General features: G+C 41.8%; 1 protein-coding gene across 1 annotated transcript in view; it reads right to left on the reverse strand.

The window, feature by feature from the left end:
• Window positions 1-9723: 9723 nt before the first annotated feature.
• Window positions 9724-22953, reverse strand: part of LOC311039460 (protein O-mannosyl-transferase TMTC2-like) — a 377431-nt gene continuing 364201 nt past the window's right edge. Inside the window, exon 13 of the transcript XR_014600170.1 lies at window positions 9724-9749. The gene's annotated coding sequence lies outside the window, so the exon portion shown is untranslated. The remainder of the gene's footprint in view (window positions 9750-22953) is intronic.

Genomic DNA, 22953 nt, shown 5'->3' on the forward strand with positions numbered 1-22953 from the left:
CTTGGAGCCTAATACCCTGGGCTTGATAATAAGAGCACTGTGTCTGATTCGTGTCTGCAGGAAGGAGCCATGAAATTACCTTCCTATGCATCGGGGGAGGGGGAGGCTATAGCATAAAGCATAAAGCCTCGCCTCAATCACCTGGAGAATAAGGCGTATTGTTACAGCCTGGGCTTTTACGTAAGTAAAGCGATCCTACTTAGAGAAAAAGAAGATGATAAGAGTTGATATCCCTGAATAGTAAGAGTCTGTCGCCCCGAGTTAAGAGCTTTACAAGAATCCAGGTCAAGATCACTCCTCTCCTGCTCGAATTCTTCCAGGACCTGCACTGGAATGTGTGATATTATATAGTAATTATATGGTGATATTATAAGGTAATATATAGTGCTTAGAACCCTAGCGAGAGAAGAATTTCTCTCCTTAGGCTTTGAGATATGTAAAGAGAGAGTAACTATTCATTGGGGTTTCGCTTGGGATTAACTTGCCATTGTCTTGTTGGAAGCCGTGGTTTTAAGGCTATGAAACTTGGCAAAGAAGTGATGGAGAAATTGACAATTCTTCCCCTTTCAAATGAACGGATGCCAAGTTGCATCTGAAAGAGTGGCATCTGATGACCCCGAACGCTGCAGGTGAGAGGGCTCACGTGGTTTTCAGCTCCGAGGGTCTCTAATGGACAAGTCAAACGGGCAAGAGGTCAGCGAGTCATGTTTGTCCCGCCTGGGGGCCAATCACAACAGAGCAGGGTGGCGACGGACGGATGGACAGATAGACGGATGGACGGACGGACGAAGAGATAGAGATAGATCGATGGATGACAAAGGAGATGGATGCATGACTTGGACACAGACCGGGATCTTATCAGCATGCAGGACGGCAGGGAAGCAGGCAGGCGTGACTGGAAAACCAGTTCTCTAAATCTTAAAGGAACAAAAAATGCTCGAATGGTGGAGTATTGGCTGCCAGAGAGCCTGCAAAACAAACAAGATTTAGTTGTGCTTCTAACCTGTAAGGGCATCTGCCAAGAGTTCTTGGATATTCTTAGGTGTAGCTTATCATTTTAGTCGGACCAAGGGCAAGGTTCGGTTCAAAAGTGTCATTTCCCTCGTAGATTATGCACTGAAAAAACACAAGAGAAGGGAAGCGTGTGAGATTAACAATGGGAAGAGAAACTGGACAAAAAAACGTTGAGTAATTGCTTTCATGTGATTATTTTTTTGTAACCTTTCCCAGTTCAAACATGATAACAATGCTTGGAATTCGAGCAGTGCCATAACAAAGCAATTAAATCCAACATACTGTACAACTAGCTGCTTGCATGCGAGGAAATGCTTAAAGATGCAGTGTCCTGGTTTGGGTACTTTTTCTATCTTTTATCCGTGAAAGGACTCGACGTGACAAAGTCAAAGGCAGTAGCTGTTGGATGTGTCCACAGAAATGTAGCCTTTAGAAGGTAGAACAATTGGGATGTATGAATAATATCCAATGATCATTATTTAGGACACTAATTCTCAGAGGCGATAACAAGGGTCTATTTGGTTCCATTTGTACACACTCAGAGTTACAGAACCATAAGGGTCCATTTGGGCCCCTGGTGGGCCTCGTGACCAGACGTTGAGAAACATTGATTCGGGAGGAAATAGGCCAGCGCAACTCCCACTTTAATGATCACACTCGTTAAGTTCACACAAACAAAACCCAAAGACAGACTGAGAAAAAACAAACTGTGGAACTAATCTGTAACCATTACATATGCCCTGAATGAACAGAACCGGAGAAAACCAACGTTTCCTTCCTCATTGATCTCTGGTCTGAAGAGATAAAATAATAATCAGAGATAAATGCATTTTTATAAATCTGATAACGTTAGACCGGACGGGCTGGATTTTTTTAGATCACGTGATTTCCGGGTGTATTCTTCTTCGGATGTCCTAGGATCACACACAGGTTGCATTATTTATTGAATAACATATGTACACCTATGTTTTATCATTGGCGGCATAATAGCAGCAAAGCCATTGACGTATTTTACAAGTATTTGATCTACTCATGTGAACAGAAGTGTGAAAGTGAAAGATGAAAGGCAAAGAACCATCCAAATAGACAGAAGAATGCCATGCTGTCATCATGCCGACAGCGTAGCCGAGAGACGATGGACAAACATCAACTCAACAGTCCATTGTTGGCCGGCAGTGGTGGAAAAAGTATTCACATTTTTACTTAAGTAAAAGTATCAATACTGCAATATTATAGAAATACTAATTAATTACTAACTAATATAATAAGTCAAAGTCTGGAATTCAAAATGTACTTGAGTAAAAGTACAAAAGTATTGGTATAAAAATGTATTTAAAGTACCTAACCAAAAGTAAAAGTATAAAAATCTTATGAAAATAGCAAATCTAAGAGCTCACAATGCGTTGCATTGCGACACATTGTGAGCTTGTAAATCGTCTGTTTTCAAATTGCCAAAATGTATATAGGGCTGAAGTGGTTAATGTATGTTTTGTAATTATAATCCAAAAATCTACAAAGTAACTAAAGTTTTCAAATAGTTATAGTGGAGTAAAAAGTACGATATTTGCCTCTGAGATGTAGTGGAGTAGAAGTAAAAGTATAGAAAATTGGAACTACTCCAGTAAATTAAAAAATACCTCAAAATTTTACCTACAGTACTTGAGTAAATGTACATACTGTAGTTACTTTACACCACTGTTGGCCAGTGACTTTAGCTTGGGTCAGTGAGTTCTGTGGGGCGTGACAGGATCCTGTCCGGGATCAATCAGGGGACCTCCATTAACGCTGAGTGACAGGCGGGTCGATCCAGAACCAGGGCTGACATTGACCCGGCCCGTTCAGCCATGGAGCTCTGTGTCAACCAGAGTCCATCATTAATGTCATCGACGGCCCCAACCCCCCTGAGGCGGAACTGCATGTGGATCGATGGTAGGGGAGTGCGTGTGTGTGTGTGGGGCAAGTAAGCATGCAGTGAAATCTGTTTAAATACTACACTGTGTCCTCGACGTATCTTTCTATGCTTTTTTTATAAATTAATGACCAGCGTGCAGTGTTGATTTCGTCGACTAAAACTATGATAAAAATGTCTGTCGACTACCTTTTTTCACTGACGAAAACTAAATAAAAACTAAATAACAACTATATGATGACTAAAACTAAGACTAAATATACTGCCAATTTTGTCAACAAATAAAAGCTAGACTAAAATGTTAACGAGGGATCTAGTTTAGAAGAGTTCCAGTAGAACTAAAAGTCCAGTCATTTTATGTTTGATTGCGTTCGGGTGTTGCGCTCTGAAAATAGCAGATCTACAAGCTCACAACGTGTCGCGCTGTGACACGTTGTGAGCTTGTAGATCGGCTATTTTCAGCATGCAACCAACTGTAAAATCAGCCATTACGACGCCATCAAGGCACCGCCAAAATACATTTTAGTCGACTAAATCAACTGTAGATTTAGTCGACTATAATCTTATGATATTTAGTCAACTAAAACTAGACAAAAACTAAAACATTTCAGATGACTAAAATATGACTAAAACTAAATGGAATTTTATTCAAAAGACTATGACTAACACTAAATCAAAATTTGCTGTCAAAATCAACAGTGCCAGTGTGGCGGTGTCGTGCACAAGTAGCGAGAATAGCCGACGTATAAGCTCACAATGTGTCAGCAAGTTGCGAGGTTGTAGTTACTTTGGGACATTTTTGGAAAATGTTTGTCTATAATACCTAAAATAGAGACTCCAGGTGGTTAAGTCTGTCTGTGGGTTTTATAAATATTGAACCAATAAAAAGTATTAACAAGAATTTATGATTTATGATTTTCTTTCCCCATTTCTTGAAAAGTAACGGTTTTGGTTTATTTATTTATTTATTGACTCATACAAAAATTGAAATGTCCAGAGTTGCCTTGATTGCAATAGATTATACATTAGTTTTGGCGAAATAGTGAAATAGTGAAATGAGTCAGGCCGTATACCTACGGTGCCAATTTCCCATTTTACTTTCCATTTCACTCTCTCATTTCAATTTATTTTAATTTGGCTCCACAATACATCTCACTCTGACACTTGTTTTCCAGTTTTTCCTGTCCTCCCTAATTCATCTTCTCCACTCCTCTCATCCCCCCCACCCGCCCTCTCTCTCTCTCTCTCTCTCTCTCTCTCTCTCTCTCTCTCTCTCTCTCTTAGCAGACTGTTTTTTTCTTGCTTTACATTCACCATCTCACACACGCACACGCACGCAGCTCTCTCCTAATGTGAGAAACCGGGCAAAGCTCTCTCTCCCCCTTCCTTCCCCTCTCTCTTTCGCTCTCTCTCCAACAGACAGGACCAATTTTCTGCTAATTGGGCCTCAGGAAATTGCTCCTCGTTTTAATTTACTGTCCAACAGCCACGGAGACATGTGATCCACCGCTGCTTTCCTCTCGCTCCTTTATTTTCTACAGCAGACACAGGTGTGAGGTCACGTGACACTCAACCCCCCCCCATCTGACAGCGTGAAATTCACACTCAGCCCTTAAACTTGAAGCAGGGGTCTTCAACAGGGGGTCCGGGACCCCTAAGGGGTCCTCAGAGTTACTACAGGGGGGAATCCAACACGGAAGATCAAATACAGTCTTTAAAGCTATCTATGAAGCTATGACAAAGTCTAATCTGCGACACAATTTTATGCAATATGTGGTGGGAGTGCCTGCTTCATCTCTCTCTCGGCTAATTAAGGGGTCCTTGGCCTGAAAAACGACCCCTGGTTTAAAGGTTAGGCCATCGTAACACACAGGTGCAGTAAATATGACATGAGCCAGGGCTGCGGGTCAAATGTACGCACGCACACACACTCGCACGCAAAATACAGGATGTTAACTCAAAACGTATAGTGAAAAAGATTCTCACACGGACAGGCAAACTCGGAACGGAAAGGTCACACACACACACACACACACACACACACACACACACACACACACACACACACACACACACACACACACACACACAACAACAGCAGCGTAATCAGCGTGATGTATGGGCAGAGAGCGCCGAGGGTCAGGGAGTTTGCATCAGTGGTGTAAAGTAACTAGTACATTTACCCAAGTACTGTACTTGAGTACAATATTTTTTTTTGTTTTTTTTTGTTTTATTTCCAAAGTTTTACTTTTTATTTTATTTTTTACTTCTACTCCACTAAATCTCAGAGGCAAATATTGTACTTTTACTCCACTGTACTTATTTTACAACTTAGTTATAGTAACTTTGTAGATTTTGAAATTATTACAAAACATACATTAACCACTTCAGCCCTATATACATTTCGGCCATTTGAAAATAGCTGATCTACAAGCTCACAATGCGTCGCAATGTGACGCATTGTGAGCTTGTAGATCTGCTATTTTCAAAAGATTTGTATACATTTTATACATTTGGATACTTGTGAAATGGGAAATTCTGCACAATGAGTACTTTCTACTTTTGGTACTTTAAGTGCATTTTGATACCGATACTTTTGTACTTTTACTCAAGTACATTTTTAATTCTGAACTTTTATTGTAACAGAGTATTTGAGTATTTTTACATTGCAGTATTGATACTTTTACTTAAGTAAAAAAATGGAGTACTTTTTCCACCACTGGTTTGCACGTTGGCCAGAGAGTCCCCCCGTCTTCATAAACACCAACTGTCACAATATTATACAAACCCCCGGGGAGACCTGGCGCGTGCTATCCAAACAGGAACCGTATTCACTGGAGAGCGGGGCTAACCTTTGCTATCTGGCTATCACAGACCCCTGTGCGGCGAGCAGCCCACTGCGGAGCGATGCTAGTGAGATCACCCCGGATCAGGTGACTGTGTTCTATGGAGCGGACCGTCGTCTGGGGGTTTGCAGAGATAAGATTAACGGTCATAATAGTGACAAAACCAACATGATAACTGTCGCTTATACGCAGGATCACTCTGCTAGTGATTACTGACCCGATTTCAAGGGGGAATCTATTACACGCCACGCTCAGGTTTCCAAAACCCCATGACGGTGGAAAGATGGCAGGAGGAGGAGAGGCTATAGCTTCCATGGAGGAATATTTGTAAAAGGATTCAGAGGAGAAGATGCTTTGAATGTGCATGGTTCTATGCATGTTGGAGGCCAACTGTGATTTACTGCTTTTCATATAACTCAGAGCTATTCTTATAGGAGATGACAATTCCGAATGTCCAAACATGCTTTTTTAGTGCATGCTTTCTTCTGATCTGTCATCCGATAAAAATAGTTACACCTTACACACTGAGTCCAATGTTTATTCTATATGTTGCAAATACATTTGCAGAAGGAAATTAAATTGTGTCGTCATCATCAGCAGCAATGATTTTGTGGTTTTCTCACTAGATGAAACAATTTAAATAAAAAGAAAATATTGGGTCCATCCAATCCTGAGATCGCATACAGAGCTGGAGTCACATTAAAAAAGAAGACCACCAATTTCCAGAGCTCAATTGATCCTGAACAGCGGCTTGCAGTAGAGACACACAAACGCACTCATGGATGCGCACGCACGCACGCACGCACGCACGCACGCACGCACGCACGCACGCACACACACACACACACACACACACACACACACACACACACACACACACACACACACACACACACACACACACACACACACACACACACACACACACACACACACACACACACACACACACACACACACACACACACACACACGCTCTGACAGTTTAATTGGCATTCCAAATTGTGCCATTGCATCAGAAAAGAGCGCGCTAATAGACAATCTTTCGACTATAGGCACAGCCGCAAAACACTGCAAACATACAAGATGATGCAAAAAAACTAAAAATGCAGAAAATCTAACTTGAATGATGGACGAAAGTTTCGGAGGTGATGTTTTTTTTTACGTGTGACCATTTTGGACTAAAATATGGACTGAGTGTGCAAGAGCCTTCAAGCCCTACAGTATATACGTCTTCCTACGATGAGTAGCCAACGATGGGTTGTGAGCCTGTAGAGCCACTATTTTGGCTATTTCTGGAATATTTTGAATATATTATATTTATATTAAAAAAGTGAAAATATTTCTATAATGACACAACCAGAATAGGGATGCCAAGTTTAAAGCGAAAGCACGTTATTCTAGATATCTTCAAACTAGCATGTGGCCCCGTAACGTTTTCACACGCAACACAGAGAGAAGTCAGCCTTTGTGCGGCGAGGAGCAGACATGCCCATCTCAACCTGAAGTGGCTTTAAAGCGTAGAATAATCTGAGGTGTGTACAGAAGTCAAGGAGAAATGCCTTCACTCTTCAACCAGAGAGCCCTTAATGGAAAATTCCTTCACAGAAACAAGCCCCCCCCCTTCCCATTCCCTTTATCTCCTTCCTCTTCGCGGCCCTGCCGGTGTCTATCTTCTTCAGACAACCAGTTTATTGTTCCAACAAAACTGGGGAAAATCATGCAGCAGAGATGTCAGAAAAATGTTTATTTGGAAACGGTGAGGTTCGCCACATCTCTGACGGTTTATACGCTCATCGGGGGAGAATAACACTGCTCTTTTTTTTCTCCTGATGGATTTAGTGGTCTGCATTTGCTTACATTTTAATTACAGCGTAGGCAACGCTTTAAAATGATCCTCTCCCCCACGCCAATAGATCTTGGCGTGGCCGCATGCGCCGCGGCGCTGATAGCCATGCAATCGCATGGTAAGTTTATTGCAGGATTTTGGCTTGGACCAGTGCAGCTCAGAGAATGGAGGGGGCACCACTTGGAAAGGGGAGTCAATTTTGTGCTCAACCCAAAAACACTCATTTCTGACAAGCCGAGTGCTGAAATGTAGGGTTTGGGTTTTGGCCACCGATACCCCCATGCATGTTTATTTTAAGGCACACGCCCACAAGCATGTCGTCGCTGTCGGGTGGAAACCTTGTATGTCCAAAAAGCGTTACTTGTCAGGAAATAGAGAAAAAGGAATGGATCCAATGGATCCACTGTGTTTCAGTCACAAGCTCTTTATACAACGCACAGACAGACTTCCTGTTTGAACATGATATAACAGCGTTATTATGGATCCAACTTCAGTTCTTTGCTAAACCCGCTGTGATTGGCCAGTAGTCGCTGTGATTGACAGTTCTCGTTTTTGAAACTATGCCTAAACCTAACCTTAACCCTAACCTCAGTAAAACCATGCCTAAGCCTAATCCTAACCCTAACCTCAGTAAAACTATGCCTAAACCTAATCCTAACCCTAACCTCAGTAAGACTATGCCTAAACCTAACCTTAACCCTAACCTTACCTCAGTAAAACTATAACTGCCAGGGAGCCAATCAGACAGCTAAGGCGGGTCTATATCCTATAACGTTGGTGGGATTCATAATTATGCGATATTACAGGGCATAGCAGTGGTGGCCATTTTGGGGTTCCACCGATCCAAGACCATTTATTTTTCTCATAGAGATTTAAAAAAATATTTATATGAACTACTTTAAGCCTAGAATCAATTAAACCATCCAGGCTCCTGGTGAATCATGATGTCGTATCTAGCCAACAATGACCATAACACAATTGAAAACCGCAAAACAAAGGGTATAATTAAATATTGATTAATTGTAATTATTTATTTTTGTTAATGTTCAAAAAGTTTCATGCTTCATGAGCTTGCGGATAATGGCTATTTTCGCTGCTTTGGAGTGACACAAATGTTGAGGATGATGTATAAAATAGGGCATTAATTTATTAAAAACAACAAAACGTTTAAATATGGAGATACTGTACAAGGTTTCTGCCCGACAGCAACGATGTACAGAACACACACACACACACACACACACACACACACACACACACACACACACAAACATGTTGCATATTGACTTGATCCGACCTTGGCTGACATTCACCCAGACACTTCCATCCTCCCCAGAGGGCGTCCGACGGCCCTCGCGCCGGGTTCATCTGCATCGAGTCGATCAATACGCAGCAGCAGAACGCATGTTTTAACGCCGAATCCCTCGATCCCATCCTGTCGATACCAACATGTTTGGCCAAAGCCCAAACACCCATTCGTCATTGCGCCGTGCTTTGAAGCCCGGCGCCGCCATCCATCAATGTTTGACGTTAACAAATCTTAACGACCCCATATGAATCAATAAGGCATGTTTTGGAACGATCCCCTGCCGTCGATATGCAAAGACATGCTCTCTGGAAGCGGCAGTGACCTCCACTCAAGGACTACAAAACACAGTCACAAGAAGATGCCCGGCTGGTGTAGATCAGGGGTTTCCAAGCGTTTTCAACTCGAGACCCAAAAGATACATTTGGAATCTCCCCGGCACCTAAACTTACAAAAATACATAACGGTCGATCAGCTATTTTCACTATCTTAACCCATTAAAACCGGGATAGCATCTGTGTCATTTTATACTTTGGCTATTAAAAAATAGCAGCTGTACAAGCACATTTTTACAGTGAAAGTTTTAGCGCATCTATGAATACATAATTTTTAAAAGCAAATATTTTTAACTCAAAACTTTGCTTCTGGTGGTCGCTGGAACAAATTATTTTGAGATGGGGGTCAGCGGCCAAATATATATTATTTTGGGGGTCCTTGACATGAAAGGATGAGAACCAGTAATAGAGCAACATAGTTTTTTCAGTAAACTGTTAGGATTTAGAAGACATTTGTAGAATCGGCCTCAGGTCTTAATGGGTTAAAGGTCTTTTAAATCCATGGCGACAATTTAAATATACAGTACATATACATATACAGTATATATATATATATATATATATACAATTTGTATTTTTGTATATATATATATATATATATATATATATATATATATATATATATATATATATATATATATATATATATATATATATATATATATATATATTTATATATATATGTATTTATATTATATTATATTATATTTATAGATAATAATACAAACAAATACAAATGGGTCAGTGACCCAAAAATGTCTCCAGACTCATTGTGTGGGAAACACAGCTATGTAGATAGATGGCCTTCCTGTTATTGATACTCCACTGTATACAGGCAGGAAAGGAGGCTTTGTGTGACTTCTAATCAAGCTTATTGATCCTGATAGCACAGGGAACGGCTGGACAACAATGACCGCTCCACTGGTCAACCTTCATAAATCTGTGCTTGGTGAAAGCAACTCACTCTCTGCTTTGCATACACACTCAGCTGCTTGAATGATGTGTGCGTGTGCGTGTGTGTGTGTGTGTGTGTGTGTGTGTGTGTGTGTGTGTGTGTGTGTGTGTGTGTGTGTGTGTGTGTTAAATTCCATGAGGGACAGCAGGAGAGAGGAAGGGGAAAGTCGACCGGAATGGCAATTCCGGAATACACACGAAAGGGCACACACATGCGTGCACCCTCTCTCACGCAGACGCGCGCGTGCACACACACACACACACACACACACACACACACACACACACACACACACACACACACACACACACACACACACACACACACACACACACACACACACACACACACACACACACACACACACACACACTTTGATATATGTTCTGTCAAACACACATCCAACTCACTCTCTCTCTCTCACACACACACACTCAACCCAGTTGGCTCATTACATCCACCCTGCTAGCTGACGGCTGGTTGACAACTTAGCACCCTCAACTTACTTTCACACTTTTCCAAACTTCTGCCTCCTCTGTTTGCACAAAGGGGCTCATTCACAGAGAGGAAACAAATCACCTCGTAAGGAAGCCCGTCTTCCTCAAAAGGTAGACGGACCCACAAACCCACAGAAACCTTCACAGTGTCCCAGCTCTATATCGTTTGAATCGTTCACACGAACGTCCACACACAGATGCTCTCCAAGTTCCTTCACTACTGTGTTTAGACCGGTGGTTCCCAAACCTAATTCTTTTGGGGGGTTCCCAGTTGATTAGCTTAATGTGCAACATTGTTTTCTCACTCAACAGTAAACAAACCAACATACAGTATACGTGTATAGGGTATCTGCACATTTCTAAAGTCACAATTTAATTACTTTTAAGACCTTTTTAATACCAAATTGTCAAATATCACGTGAGAAAGAGGCAAACTTTGTGAAAATAGCCGATCTACAAGCTCACAACGCCTCGCAGTGCGAGTCGTTGTGAGCTTGTAGATCGGCTATTTTCACAATATTTATCTGTGGAACCGAGTCAAACTAAATGTAATAACTACAGTTCCTAGTGCTTGTCAGGGTAGGAGGGCAGTTCAAATATGATTGTTTTGGGGGGTCGCGGACTTGCGGCCTGAAAAGTTTGGGAACCCTTGGTTTAGACTACAGGGAAATCATGTTTATTTTCCTCAAATCTGATATTTAGGACTGACTGTCCACATTGTCATTTGCAAGTGATCAGATCTGATTTGTGTATTCAGACAACGCTGACCTATCTGCAATGGTGTGGTAATAATGTAATGCAGGGGTCTTTTCAGGCCAAGGAGGACCCCCTAGCTGAGAGAGAGATGGAGCAGGGACCCCCACTACATATTGTATAAAATTGTGTTGCAGATTAAACTTTTTCATAGTTTCATAGTTTGACAGCACTGTCATGTTGGATTCATGTTAATGTGTATTTCCAGACATTTAACCACTTAAACCTCTTTTTTCCCTCTCCACCAAACCTCTTTGCCGAAAACAGCCTGTGAGCTTGTAGATCTGCTACCTCAGTAAAACTATGCCTAAACCTAGCGTTCTGGGTACCTGTCGTACGATTAAGTATGTCTTTAGAAATCAGATTTTAATCCATTCCAAACCAACTACAGAATGAATCTGATTCACAAAAATCTGTCTGTTTTTGTCTTGCTGTTCAGACTGTTCTGTCTGGTCAGACTTGATAAAACCAATCTGATTATCTGATGATGTGGATAGGCCAAAAGTGTGCTTTGGCCTGCAGTGTGAGCACAGCCAAAGTGGGCAACTTTCTCCTCAAAGAGCCAACGGGTGCTCTGTTGTGAGTTGTGACTAATGAGCCATCAATCACATAGATAGGTATGTGTCCCCTGAGGCCACTCCTCCTTTCTCCAGGCCCTGCAATAAAGTGGACCCATCAGTCAGGACGGGGGGACGGGGGGCTCCCTGATGCTTTAAACACACTGTTAGCCCCCCGTTCCAACTACTGGGTAACTTCACTGCTTAAGACGTGATTAACTGAAACATAATTGGAAACAGCAGGAAGCAAATTGAAAGGTTAATGCGCGAAACAACTCTAGTCTATCTAGGCAATCTACTGTTTGAGAAGTTGGTGGTCAATAATGACAATAGAAGTAATGACTATTGCACAATTACACATGACGCAGGACAACTGTCCAGACATTACATATTTATACAATGGAAAAAAATGGTAAATGGTGTATTAATAGTGTCTTTATTCAAACCGACAGTGGCGGTAACCATGCAAGGCATCACCCTGCCCATGGGAAGCACTAGGGGTTCAGTGTCTTGCTCAAGGACACCGTGGGCTAGTAGATAGTCTATTTTCGGCAAAGATAGTGTCGATCGAAAACAGGAGGATGCCTGAGAACTCTGGTCAAGTAAGTACAGTATATGGGTTTAGATTCAAGACACAGTCTGGCAACTTGGCAATGTCAACTGAATTAATGGGACATTTAATGGCTGAATATGACCCCATTTCTTCACTCTCTCTCGTTTGTATGTCAGACGATGAATGGACTTGGAAGACAATAGGCTGGCACACATGCACGTGCGCGCGCACACAAACACACACACACAGGGGTATTATGTTCTGCAACCACACGAAAATAAAACAATGTTCTGGTCTGCTGGGGCCGGTCTGCAGTAACCAGACAGACAACAAGGACATTGACCAAGGATGCTATTGTGACTGGATTGTTTTCCCCCCCAAAACTGCAAGCAATGAACCGTTACATCTGAGTTGATATCGAAACAGGTTTCCAGATGGGTTTTCCCCCCCTGTAGCTGCAGTACAGTAATTTACTTATAGTTTAACCACTTAAGCTCTACATGCTTTGCTGTGCGACGGATAGCAAAAATAGCCGGCAAGTCCACGACAAATCACACTGCAAAGCCTTGTGAACTTATGTAGATCTGCTATGTTTGTAAGTTGTGAATTTGTAATTAATTTAACACTTGAACCCCAGCATAATAGCAGATCGACAAGCTCACAACACGACGCGTTGGGTCGCAAGCTTGTCGATCGGCTATTTTCAGCACAAGCGCTCCCCACAATAACAGAAAACTGGAAATATACAAGTATTGAGCCCTGATGGACTCCGGTTTTTCGGGTTTAAGTGGTTAAAAAAGTTTGCCTAGAGTGACAAAACTGACTATAAGTTCAGTTATAAGCAGCCTGCCATGTTATTGCCCCGTTGTGGTTTTTAACCCGTACTGGAAAACAAACTATACAAAGTCAGCCGATAGCGTTTCATCCCCCCATTAAGTGTTTTGTCAAAGAGCCAAAGTTCACATCTTGGCAAATAGCTGAATTACTTGAATGATGCTTTCCCCACCCCCAGAAAAAAAACTAGGGCTTGAAGTAAATCACACTTCAAGACAGCGCCTTTAACGCGGCCGTTTGAAGGATCAGCGAGTTTAACGATGTGACGGGTCATCTGCGCTGCATTCAAACACCCTCAGGGTGCAAGAGAGAAAGCGAGAGTGACTGTTCAAAGGCCTGCAGTGTACTGTATGTATACGGCAATCTGTTCCACCTGGGTGGGTTTTAACGCTAAAGAAAGACAGAGTGAACCAGCGGTGGGTGGGTCGGAGGAATGTTGTGGATTCACACGCGGCGTCCGGTATATCGTCTGTCAGAATGTGGGCAGCAGTGATATACAGACAGAGATCTGTAGAATGATGAAGCAAAGGTTTGTAGATGAGGTTTTCATTGGAGTTGCAGGTTATGAGAAGAGCTCGACCGATGCCATAATTGCGGGTCCAATGATGATCCCGAATTGATTTAGTTTTTTTTTTACCTAAGACCTGAGGCCGATTCTACAAATGCCTTCGAGATGACTGACTGTCACAGGCTGGCCACATGAAGTCTGTGTTCCACAGCGGTTCCCATGTGGATCCCGAGATCCACATGATTAGATTCTTACCTCTACAAATACCCCCGACCCACCCACCTGCCCCTATGAGTCACGACCCCATCTGGTCTCCCCGGTCCAGGCAGGGCTCGTCGGGGCTCCATGCGCAACCACACCCTGGAGGAGCTATTTCAGGTTATCTTGAAAAGATTCAAAGATAATATTGGTCACATGATCGTGGAATGTTGGTGCAGCAGACTCCGCCCCCAGCCAGCATGTGCTACAAGTACAATGTCCGCCATACAGTATTCAGTATATCCTCTCTGTCGGGTGGAAACCTCATCGAGTCCAGAACTGTTACTTTTCAGGATTCAAATTCAAAAGTATCAAAAGTAGATCTACTTTCTACAAGCAGATCTACAAGCTTGAAACACGTCGCTTTGCGCTGCCTTTCGAGTTTGTGGATCTGCTACTTTTGGCGCTTTTGTGTGCCGCTGTAGTATGATCAATTAAGCAGGCGTTAATTTACAAAAAAAGGCTTCTGCCCGACAACAACGATATGCACTGTAAAACAAAGATAAGAAAAAGATAGTTATAATACAGTACCAGCAAGTTACTACTAGTACCTAATAGTAATAAAACACACACACACACACACACACACACACACACACACACACACACACACACACACACACACACACACACACACACACACACACACACACACAACACACACACACACACACACACACACACACACACAGCTACACATTCAGACTGGCAGCCCAAATCATGTTTTTGGCCAATCCAGATTGGAATCAAATTGTTTTTTTATCAAGTCTGAACTGAAAAAACTAAAACTAAAAAACAAATATGGAATCATACACCATCATACGACAGAGTATGTATGATAAGCATTGCTTATGCCAATGCCGTAACCACAGCAACCAAGTCAAGAGAATCAAGTGGGGTTTATTTGTCCCTCGCTCATACAGTGAAATATTAGTGAGACATTTTCCATAAGACTGTACTATACAATCTAACAACATGATAATAATAATACTACTGACTGTAATGCAAATAAAATAAAGAGATACGGTTAAAAGGTTAAATATGAGGTTAAAAGGGTTCGGAATAGGTTAAGACACACTCTAAAACCCTCTTTAAAACCCTCTTAACAGCAGGACGGAATGTGCAATGGGGAATGTGCGGAATTGGGGGAGGGGGGGTACACTTATATATGTAATCTGTGCATTTAAAGACAAAATTGATATAACAGTACACTTATCTGTGAACATTAGTAACCGTGAGAGCTAAAACAAGCATAGTTATTTACAGATGAAAGCAGCTTGTGTGCCTGAATACACAAGTCCGACCACCGAACAGTGTGGACAGTCAGTCCTAAAGATCAGCTTTGAGGAGCAAATCTGCAGACTGAACAAAGCCTAACATGCCTCGGGTCACCTCCACAAGACGACACTCCCTTATCCACTTGAACACTAGCATCCTTATTCTGGGTGGAACATTAGACAAAAAATACCAGAGATTGGTTGTTTTCAGTGAAGAGATTAAAGGGGCTTACAAACGTCAAAGTAGTCCAACCGACTTCCGTAATTTATTCGGCTTGCCTATCCGAAGGAAGTTCTGAGAGACCCATTTGAAGTTATGAGTGACGCCATTTTGTAATTATTGCCTATAAGCAGCCAAACAGTTTACTTGTTCGGACGGAGTATGTACCAGGCTTTAGTGTAGAGATGATAAATGTACAAACATAATAGTTGTCGTTCACGGATCTGAACTGAGTATAGATAGGGTCTAAGTGGTTTACGGAGACCTTCAGGAGGGTCCAACGAAGTTGAGAAGGTCGGAGGTCAAAGAACAACACAGCATCCATCAAAACACTTATGAGAGCCAGGTCTGCACTTTAGACGGTCTGCTCTGCATGGGCCCTTGAGGCTGTTTTCACCATACCAAGTCACTCCAATCAAAACCCTCTTAAAATATCACCCAGAACTCCCTGGGGCCACTATGGACTCGCTAACCTTTTTACCTCGAGGTCGCCCGACTAATTAGTCAACACGTCCGCGGAGTTGTGGAATGTTCCGTTTGCCGACGGCACGAAAACTTAAGTGGGATCTGTCGAGACCCCAATAAACACTCACAGTGAGATATTGGTACAGAGGTGATTATGGGTGTACAGTCAAAGAGTGACTGACAGAGAGTCTCAAGTGTACAATACAGTGCTGGAGACGGAGTGAGACATGTTTAGCAAATTGGAGAGGAGAAAGGAGAGAAGGTTTTGGGTGGCCCCTCTGGATTTATGTTGACAGTAAACATGACTGATCAGCCCCCAGTAATCACTTCACGATAATGCCATCTGGACAGAGACATACTGTAGGCTATGTCCAGAGTGTGAGCCCACTGAAGAGAGGCCTCTGAGTCTGAACAGCAAAACAACAGATCTTTGCGAATCGGATTGGAACGGCATTCCTAGTTCAAGATTCTAGATTCAAGATGTTTATTGTCACAAGGATATACAAGTACATGCACTGTGAAACACTTAAGTTGGGGGTGCTCCATAATATACATAAAAACAGTACATAAATAACAATTCTAAACTTATCTTAAAACAGTTAAAAAAAACATTAAAAAACAAACAAAAACAGATCAGCATACAAGGCCGTAATACAACAGAAGATGTTCATATTTCTTTTTCTTATTTAGCAGTCTTACTGTATAGCCTGAGGGAGGAAACTGTTCTTCAGTCTGCTTGGTCTGGCTTTGAAGTGTGATTCAAATCAGATTTCTAAAGACGTGTCTCGGTCTGGACATTGTCTGGAACCCTGGATACACTAATCCGACCTGATCACTTGTAATTAACCCATTAAAACCAGGAAAGTATCTGTGTCATTTTAGATTTCAGTGTTGGCTATTCAAAAATAGCAGATATACAAGCTCACAGCGCGTCATTTTAGCACAAGTGTGCTAAAATGTATTCAACAGGGGATCCGGGACACCTAAGGGGTCCTCAGAATAACTACAGGGAGTCTAATCTAATGACAGCACTAACAGTCTAAAATCCTCAGTGTTACCTTAACTCTCCACACGAGATATCCCGAGTTTTTTCTGAATGCCCTCAGTGCCAAAACGAGAGATCCCGAGTTTAAAAAAAAATAAGAAAAAAATATTATTATTATTTTTTTGGGGGGGAAAAAAATGTTCAGAACCCAAGATATCATTATCTGAAGATGTGCAACTCCATCCACTTTTTGTTTAACTTATAACTGAAAAAGGCTGTATCTCGCTTCCTAAGCACTTTTTTTTTTACTTTGAAAAAAAAAATTGCTGGCACAGTATGAACATATTTTTCTATTTCATTGGCACTGAGAGAGTTAAGAGCGTACACATAGAACCAAATGCACCCGGAAAGGATGCATTTGGTTCTGGGTGCGTTCGAAAATACAGCACTGAGCGCACTGGCCAATACAAACTAATAGGCGAGTGTGCTCCGGTGCGCAATTTCCGAACGCACCCTCTATCTCCGTTTTTTTGCACACCAGAGTGCACTCGCCTATTAGTTTGTATTGGCCAGTGCGCTCAGTGCTGTATTTCCGAACACACCCCTAGTGTACGCTCTAGGAGTTAAAGCTTCACAATGTAACTTTTTTTAATTAATACATTTACATTTTGTATGGAATACAATATAACTTATACAATTGGGGTGATTGTATTTTGTCTCCCTGCTCTTCTATTGAGACAGTGTCAAAGGTCATTGTCTCACCTAGACACAGGATCTGACACGAATTTTGACCTGATGGTCAATATTCAACTTTATCCCCTGAGCAAGCAGGCAGGCTCTATTAGCTCAATGGTAAAACATATCAGCACTATAGCGCAGGAAAGAAGAGGAGAGTTACATAATGCAGCTTTAAAGTTAACAATATTGTACTGTGTGTGTGTGTGTGTGTGTGTGTGTGTGTGTGTGTGTGTGTGTGTGTGTGTGTGTGTGTGTGTGTGTGTGTGTGTGTGTGTGTGTGTGTGTGTGTGTGTGTGTACAGTATGGCATATGTGTAAGGGGTTGTTTATCGGCAATGCACATGTGTGCTTTATGTCCATCTGTTAAGTATCCTTAAGTGTGCCTGAATGCCTGCCTGCATAGTGCATACTGTACTGTACAGTGTGTGTGTACTATGTTTATGTGCATCGTATATATTTTAATAATAAACACACCATCCGTCCCAGAGGAGCCGGTATTTGTTGCCAGTAAGAAATCACTGCATACTGTGTTCATGTGAAGGATATACTGTATGAGCAGAGGCCTATAATGACACATAATAGCCTGTGTCCTATACAGCGTCTTATTGGTTCTTCAAGGGTGTAATGACCGACCGACCGCCGGTGAACGAACGACCGCGCATTATATTTCAAAAAAATGTAACAGGCCCCATTACGTCCAATAAGGACCTTTCATCTTCCGCGTCCGCCGCGCTCGCTCGCTCGGCAGCCGACGGACGCAGGGCCCTGTGTCATTGTCAGGCCCCGTTGGAAGCAGAACCGACCGCCGGCCACCTTGACACAGAATTGTGACGTGATTGATGGTAATTGCTTTTCGTGGAATGACATGGTTGTGTAAACCGCGCTCTCTCTCTCTCTCTCTCTCTCTCTCTCTCACGTCCTTTCATAAAGTGTGAATAAAATGTTTTACCGTATAGCTGTATATCGTCACTGGTGGGTGGAAACCTTGTATGTCCCAAAATTCTACTTTTCAGGAAAAACATTGTGTGACAATGAATCCAGTGTAGTTATTGTTTAGTTGCAAGTTCTTGTTAATACTTGTAATTGATTAAATATTCATTCATATCCATGAATGTATTATTTAAATATAATAGCATGTGTGTGTGTATATATATATATATATATATATATATATATATATATATATATATATATATATATATATATATATATATATAATTTGTATTCATATAGCCTAGAAAGAGTAGCCAACGTACAAGTTCACAACGCCAACAATATGTTGAGCTTGTAGTTCCACTATTTTCACTACTTTAGCATGACACGGTCATACGCCGAAGTGCAAAATAGGACCTTAAATTATCGAAAAGATGAAAAAAAAGATTAAATATGAACATACAAGGTTTCTGCCTGACAGCAAGGATATGTGGTCGGCCATCTGAAAGCCAGGGACCCATCGGGTCTCGCTGTACTAATGGCTTAATTATTCTGATGACATGGTGCGATTCATTGGCCTATTTGGACCCTGTGGTTGTGGTAGAGCAGTGCCAGATTTAGACCGGATAAAAAGGCTATTGTGTGTGTAGGGATGAACTGGGAACATATATACGGAAAGGCATTTGAAACTGAAACCAGATGTGCGAGTGTGTGTGTGAGTGTACGCGTGTGCGCACATGAGCGCGCGCACGCACGCGCATAGTTCTCGCTTCGAGACTGCTGGCCATGATGCCACTGCTTAGGCCAGTGAGTATTTAAAGGGTTTGCGGTTTTCAAACAAGTCTGTTTGGTGCAATTAAAGGAAAAGCGCAAGACGCGTAACACAGAAGGGAAAAGAAACACCGCTTTTAATACCAGTTCGTTTCTCCTTGCAGGGAAAAGGAGCGAGGGTGTTTAAGTATAGAATGTCGTGAAGAAGTGCTCTCATGACACAGCGACAGAGGGCTCGTCAGAGCGAGGAACGCGTTCAAATCTGACGTCCTGAATGACTACGCCAAGAATATCACCATTGTTATATGTATATATATATATATATATATTTAGATCGTGTCAAAGGTCATGTCTCACCTAGACACAGGATCTGAAACAAATTTTGACCTTATGGTCAAGATTCATCTTTATCCCCTGAGCAAGCAGACTGGCTCTTAGCTCATCAATGGCAAAAAAAAAAATGTCAGCCGGGTTCAAATCCGGGGTAGAAGAGGAAAGTTACATAGTGCAGATTTAACTCTAAGAGCGTAAGGGCTATCGCAAAATCCCCTCACACAAGAACCCGATAATATCCCCTCTGAAACTATTCAGCCTGAATCAGTCTGGCTTTGTTCGGAAACAAGTCCCCAGGATGCTATCCTTTTAGTCTGTCTCTGACTGTACCACGTGCCGTTTACATTTCTGACCAATAAAGTATTTTGGGGGCGAGTGACACCATTAATCCATTAAGAAAGCCTATACGTTATACCTTTAAAACCGAGGAAGCATCTCTGTCATTTTAGATGTTGCTATGCAACATCTAATATGAGAGAGAGAGAGTTTTTCAGAAAACTTAGGTTAGGATTTAGACTGCATTTTTGTGTCCAGACCGAGACACATCTTTAGAAATCGGATTTGAGTCGGCTTTCAAACCACCTATGGTTAAAATCATTGTCCGTGTGTGGAATATGTTTCAAATCTGATTAGCAAAATCACTGTTCATGTGGGTTTCTTTTTTGCTGACTTGATAAAACCAACCTGATTCCAATCTGGATAGGCCAACATTCTGATTTGCCTGAGGTCTGAACGTAGCCTAAAACTCTCGAATATAACAATCACCAGTGGTGTAAGGTAACTAAGTACATGTACTCAAGTACTGTACTTAAGTACAATTTTGAGGTACTTTTACTTTACTGGAGTATTTCCAATTTTCAGTACTTTTACTTCTACTCCACTACATCTTAGAGACAAGTATTGTACTTTTACTCCACTACAATTATTTGAAAACTTTAGTTACTAGTCACTTTACAGATATAAATTATTATATTATAAAACATGCATTAACCACTTTAGACCTATTTTATAACTAGGCTATTTGAAAATAGCCGATCTACAAGCTCACAACGTGTCGCATCGTGACCCGTTGTGAGCTTGTAGATCTACTATTTTCAAACATGTTAGTACTTTTACTTTTGGTACTTTAAGAGTATACTTTTACTCAAGCAAATGTTTAATTCCCGACTTTCACTTGTAACAGAGTATTTCTACATTGCAGTATTGATACTTTTACTTAAGTAAAACATTTGAGTACTTTTTCCACCACTGACAATCACGTTGAGAAACTGAAAACAAAACGATCACTCCTCCACAGCCAGGGAGAATAAGGAAGCCAAGAGAGACTAATTTCCAACACAGCTCCACAAATGTCCCCGCTCACAGCATGCACCCTTGAACATTTCAAACCGTGCCAAATAAAAGTGTTCCAGGTGCTCCAATGAAAAGGGTGGGACGCTATTCTACTCAAAAGCGGGGGCCAGGAGGCCGTTAAACGGAAGGCGTGAATTGAGCCAGGCTTTGTAATGGCTTGAGGGCCTGTGAAACCTACCATACCTTATCATGTTTTATTGACAGGTGCCTGCTAAACCACTTCAGCATATGTTAGAATCAGCCCTGCCTCGCGCCATATGGCACAACGGACCACCAGAAGAAGCTAATTGCAACACCGACAGTGTACAGATACAGTTTTAACGATGGTGATAGCAGTGGTGGTACTTTTACTCAAGTACGGTACTATTTTCATGTTGAGATACTATAATTGTACTCCGCTACGTCTCAGAAGCAAATACTGTGCTTTTCACTCCGCCACAATTATTTGACAGCTTTAGATACTTAGCAGATTTAGATTAGTAATACAATATACATTAGCTGATGAATGAGGTATTATAGGTTAAGCTACCCAGCAGCATATGAGCCCCATCCTCATCAGCTGCAACATTACAGTAATGAACACATTAATGCATTACTAATTAAAATGCACTATATTAATCTTGTGAAATTGACCATTCTGCATAATGAGCACTTTAACTGTTGGTACTGTCAGTATATTTTGACTGTTGTACTTTTACTCAAGTAACATTTTTAATACAGGACTTTTGGTTATAAGTATTTCTTTCTGTATGTGTGGTATTGCTACTTTTACTTAACCACATTATGGGGCAGACGTTGGGCGAAAATAGCCGATCTACAAGCTTACAATTCATTGCAATGCAACACATTGTGAGCATAGGCAGACTATTTTCAGCAAAGACATTTGGTGTATAGAGAGGGGGAAAAATGGGTAGCGGGGGAGGGGAGAATAGAAGACGCTGTGTGGATATGATATGACAAAGTATGTTGGAAACATTACTGAGACCTAAGCACTATGGTCATATAGCAAGAACAGACTTTTCGAGATTGTCTTGCATGGGGATCTCTTCCTGCATGAGAATTCGGTCTGTCTGGAAACAGAAATCATTACCTCACAACACAACATAACGGCTCCTTGTTCTATCTAGGCGTTTTTTTGTTTGTTTGTTTTTTTCCTAACAAAGTCCAGGTCTGGAGGAGAAGCCGTGCTTTCTGCCGGAGGTTCATCATCGGTGCTGGCGAGATGAAACCCGAGCAGAGTAAAGAGGGCAGTGCCACGTATGGAAAGATTTAGGTGAACGGCATACTTCTTTTTTTTCTTTCTTGTTACGGAACTGATGAGAAACACCTGGGTGTCTGAGGCACGACGTCAGCCATGCAAATCAAAGCCAGAGGAGGACGATATGGAGGGGCCGGGGCGGCACAAATCGAAGACCCCATCACACACTCCAGTTGGCTTGACCTTATTGATGTTGGAATGAGACCGCGGAAGATGCCACGGAGGACAAGAGAACTCCAACGAGAAAAAAATGGATTTCGAAAACGAAAACCATCCATCACACACACTTTACAGGGGAAACAACGAGCGCACGAAAACCAAAAGTCTGCGTAAACAACCCGCGGCGTCCAACTTCTTAACTCGACCGCAAAAGAAATTACCTCGCACAACCCAAGCACCCATCGTATTCCTTAGAATTAAAAGAGGCCTGGCCCGACAAAAATGGGC

The sequence above is a fragment of the Gymnoscopelus microlampas genome (genome assembly GCF_963454915.1).
Source record: "Gymnoscopelus microlampas genome assembly, chromosome: 23".
Taxonomy (NCBI): Eukaryota; Metazoa; Chordata; class Actinopteri; order Myctophiformes; family Myctophidae; genus Gymnoscopelus; species Gymnoscopelus microlampas.